Below are 5,149 nucleotides of genomic sequence, written 5' to 3' on the forward strand. Positions count from 1 at the left end.
AGGGCAGGTTTCACTTCACTCCAGCCTCACACTGCACAGGGAGGCAGGGAAGAAGAGGGGGTCTGACAGGGCCTAGGCAGCAAGTGTGTGTGGTGTGTGTGTTTATTAGCATGTTTGTGTGTGTGCATGTGTTTATTTGTGTGTCTGTGGGGAATTATGGGTGTGTTTGTGTGTGTACATGTGTTTATGTATTTATGTGTATGAAGGTTTATGTTGTGTGTGTGTGTGTTATGTGTGTGGTTGTATGTGTTTGTGTATGTGCATATAGGTTTATTTGTGTGTTTGTGTATGTGTGTGTGGGTTTATGCATGTGTGTATACGTATGTGTTTGTATATATGTAAGTTCATGTGTGTTTGTGCATGTGTTTGTAGGTGGGTTATGAGTGTGCTTGTGTGTGTGTGCATATGTGTTTGCATGGGGAGGATTTATGCACCTTTGTGTGTGTTTGTATGGGTTTATGTGTGTGAATGAGTTTATGTGTGTTTGTGCATAAGGGTGTATGTGTATCTGCACAGGTAGATTTATGTGTGTGTTTCTATGTGTTGTGTCTTTGTAAGGTCCAGAACACAGTTTTGGACAACAAGTACCACAAATAGGCACTCCAAAATCTAATGAACTTTGGAAAGTGTGCCTGTCCTCAAAATGTGACTGTGGATTGTGGGGCAACCCATTGGACAGCGGGTAAAATGTAGATATGATAAAATGTAAACGATTTAGGGAGAAAACACAGGCATGTGGGGACAGGGCAGTACCAGGAGAGGGAAGAGGCAAGAGTGGGATGTGGGGGAGACCAACAAGAAGAATAATGGCTCTAAGAGGAAGTAAGTGGTCAAAGCACTGATGACCAGGAACAAATCAGAGTGTTGAAGAGAACTGGTGCTGGAGACAGATCTAGCTTTGCACCCTGGCCAGCTGTGGGGCCGTGGCCATGTTACTTACACTCTCTTCAGTTTCTTGATCTGAAAATGGAGATCATAAAAGTGTCTACCACACAGAGTCATTCTGAGAATTAAATGAATGCATGCAAAATGTCCGGTGTACAGTAAGTTCTCAATAAATATTAGGTATTACAATTATTGACTCACTTACTTGTGGACACATCATGAGGAAAGACCAGCTGCTGGAAAAAGACTTCATGTTTGGTAAAATAGAGGGCAAACGAAAACAAGATGGACTGACACAAGAGCTGAAACAATGGACTCAAACATACCGATGATCATGGAGACAGCCCAGGATCAGGCAACGTTTTGTTCTGTTACACGTAAGATCACCACGAGTTGGAGCTGACTCAACGGCAACTAATAACAATTATTGGAAGTGACTATTGTGATACATCATCCCGGTCAACCTAATTAAGAAACACGAAACTGTACCAGTAACTTCTATGACACACATGGTCTATATACTTGATCTGCACCCCACTCCTTCCCAGGCCCACTCTCACAGACTTCTACCCCCAAATTGACTCACAAACCCCACAGCAATTCCAGTTCTTCAGTACCTAGACCTCTGGAGCTTCTGGGCTCCTTGTTGCCATCTTCTCAAAAACGTAAAGAGTCATCCATTTAGTAAAGAAGAAATTCAAAAGTGAAAATATAAAGGAATTAAGAATTCCCCCATCAAGAATGTGCCAAAGATCAAAATGATTTAACTTCTAAGAAGTCAGAGGAATCAAAAGAAACATACAAATACTAAAGAAAAACAAAGTTGATGATTCAAGCAGAATGGTAAGAAAGCAAATCACCTATTTTGAAAATAAATCATCCGAAGTTTTTTTTCAAATGCCAGATCAGAACTAAAGATAAAGCTTTCCCTTCTAAATGCTTTGATTAGAGTAGGAGCTAATTTTCACAGTCAAAGGGATTGCAGCTCATGACTTGGCCAAGGAGCGTGGTGAGCCAGCTGGTGGCAGTGGGCTCTGACCTGGACTTACCAAGTTGGGCAGAACCTTTTCAAGCTTAGATCTTGAGGCAGAAACAAAGAGGGGAATGCTGGGCATACGAACTTGGTCACACGATCAGAGACAATGAATGGGAGCAGGGATCAGACCCAGGAGGAGCTGACAGGAGGTGCGCAATGCCCCTGAAGCAGAGGCAGCTCAATCCAGAGCCAACATCTTCGCCTTTTGTGGTGGAACCACCTCCATGGGGGCCTTTCATGTCTGGAGCCACCCCCAAAGGGAGTCAGCCTCTTTCAGGTGTTATTGAACATTGTCTAACAGAAAAGGTGTGGCATCTGACGACAGCAGGCAATGGGGTATAAAATTGTGAGGCCATTCTGGAAGAATATTCTGCCAAGTGCAGGCACCGTAAAATGGGAAACAAGGCTCTCTAGTCATCATAAAATGGGAAACAAGGCTCTCCTTTTTACGCTTTATTGAAGACCACTGTCAGCAGAAATAACTGGACTGATTTTGCTTATAATCTGAAAATCTACAGGGCAGAAAATGAGGACCAAAGCATCTTTTCAATGACTACAAAACTAAGCCTAAATGAAGAAAAGCCCAAAGAAGCAAGTGGGTTATGACCCCAGAGTTGGAGACAGGAGTTTTCAAAGTTAGAGATGGTCTATGTGCATGCAAATATTTCAGTCAGTTTCATTAAAACATCTCTTTCTTCCCACCAAAACATGAATTGTATGCTATCGCGATAGTCAAGGGAGAGTTCCCTATGGTTTAAAGTTTAAAGTGCTTGATACACCATTTTTATATAAGTAAGTAATGTTCTCTGGCCCCAGGAGTTAAGAAAATGGAAATAATAATTGCTAAAGCTTATTGAGAATTAGGAAACCCTGGTAGTGGAGTGGTTAAGAGCTACAACTGCTAACCAAAAGGTCAGCAGTTCGAATCCACCAGGCGCTCCTTGGAAACCCTATGGGGCAGTTCTACTCTGTCCTATAGGGTCACTATGAGTTGGAATCGACTTGATGGTAACGGGGGTTTGGTTTGGGTTGGTTTATTGAGAATCACATGTATTTACTCATTTAATATTTACAGAAATCTTATAAAGTAGCCTCTATTGCTATCACCACTTGGCAAATGAATGCACTGAGGTTAGGTAACTTGCCCAAGGTCACACAGCTGGTAATGAGCAGGGCACGGACTTGAACCCAGGCAGGTTCTATCAAACTGTCTTCCCTGGCAGCAAGGAAACAAAAGGTCTTCAAAGTGCTGGGGACCCACTGGTCTGGAGCAGCTCAACTCCCACAGGAGAGCACAGCACAATTAGCAAAGATGAGACATAGGAATAGACATTAGCAGGTGTACAAGGATTTTACAGATACCAGGAGCTTTTGTGTGTGTGTGTGTGTGTGTGTGTGTGTGTTTTAATTGTGCTTTAGGTGAAAGTTCACAGCTCAAGTTAATTTCTCATACAAAAATTTATACACATGTTGTTATGTGCATTAGTTGCAATCCCTACGATATGACAGCACACTCCCCCTTTCCACCCTGGGTTTCTTCTGTCCATTCAACCAGTTCCTGTGCCTTCTTGCCTTCTCATCCTGTCTCTGAACAGGAGACGTCCATTTGGTCTCTGATTCAACTAAGAAGTACGCTCTTCACGAGTATTATTTTGTTTTATAGTCCAGTCTAATCTTTGTCTGAGGAGTGGGCTTTGGGAATGGCTTTAGTTCTGGTTAACAGAGCTTCTGGGGGCCATAGTTTCGAGGTTTCTCCAGTCTCTATCAGACCATTAAGTCTGGTCTTTTTACACTAATTTGAGTTCTGCTCTGCACTTTTCTCCCACTCCGTCCGGGACTCTCTGTTGTGTTCCATGTCAAGGCAGTCATTGGTGGTAGCCAGGCACCACCTAGTTCTTTTGGTCTCAGGTTGATGATACCTTGGATACCTTTGGACATATGTGTGAAGGTGGGTCCAAAACAGGAGGGGTGCTTGGAAAGCCTTTAAAAAATAATAATAATAACTAGAGTCACAGACATTCTCTTTCACTGCAGATTTGTTTTCAGGGGAATGTAAAACAGAGAGACTCTGGCCTAGTTAAAGATGAGGGTACTATACTAAACATGAAGGGATTACTGAAATTTTGCAAATTGAACAACGAATTCCCTAAGCCTGCTTTCTCTACTAGACTCCCAAACATCAGCAACCAACTTATACCTACAGGCAAGTAAAGGGAAAAGCCTTCTCTGGGGCTTTAACCAGCCCCAGTGAAAAAACCTAATGATACGGATAGGAATATACTGGATCACTGTATAGCAAAACTCACAGCTAGTAACTTCTTTCCTCCATGCACACAGAGCTTATTGTATCATTTTAGTACCCCACTTTTAAATATAAGCAGATAGCCAAGATTCACTACATTTGAGGAAAGCCACTGTTATTTAGGAAAAAAAAAAGTTATCTTGCAAGAAAGAAAGAGGGAGAAGAAAATGCCATCTAACACTAACACCCCCAGAAAAATAAGATATTTCAAAGACCGCCCTGACAGGGATCAGAACAGAGAGTCCCTGATGGAGCACCAGAAAGGTGGGGTGCAGAACTCAAATTCTAGTAAGAAGACCAGACTTAATGGTCTGACTGAGACTGGAGGAACCCCGGAAAGCATGGCCTGTGGATTCTTTATCAGCCCAGAACTAAAACAATTTCCAAGGCCAACTCTTCAGACAAGGATTGGACTGGACTGTGGGACATAAAGTGATACTCGTGAGGAGTGTGCCTCTTAGCTCAAGTAGATACAAGAGACCAAACGGGCAGCTTCTGTCCCAAGGTGAGATGGGAAGACAGAGAGGGTTAGGAGCTGGTTGAATGGACATGGGGAATCAGGGGTGGAAAGAAGGAGTGTGCTGTCACAGTATGGGGTGAGAAATTAGGGTCACAATGTATGTATAAATTTTTGTATGGGAGACTAACTTGAAATGTAAACTTTATTTAAACTACAACAATCAAAAAAAAAGAAAAGAAAGATAAGATATTTCACCCATGGAAAAAAATCAAGACATTATAAAAGAGGAAGAGTTATAGAATGAAAAAAAAAAAACTGTTGGAAATAAAAATAAGAAAGTTAAAAAAAAAAAACAACAACTATAAAAGAGTTGAATGGTAAAGTTAAGGATATCTTCCACAAAGTAGAACAAAAAGACAATGATAATTAAAGGAAAGAGAGTACAAAAAAAGGATAAACAGTTCAA

The sequence above is a fragment of the Trichechus manatus genome, unplaced genomic scaffold (assembly GCF_000243295.1).
Source record: "Trichechus manatus latirostris isolate Lorelei unplaced genomic scaffold, TriManLat1.0 scaffold00081, whole genome shotgun sequence".
NCBI lineage: Eukaryota > Metazoa > Chordata > Mammalia > Sirenia > Trichechidae > Trichechus > Trichechus manatus.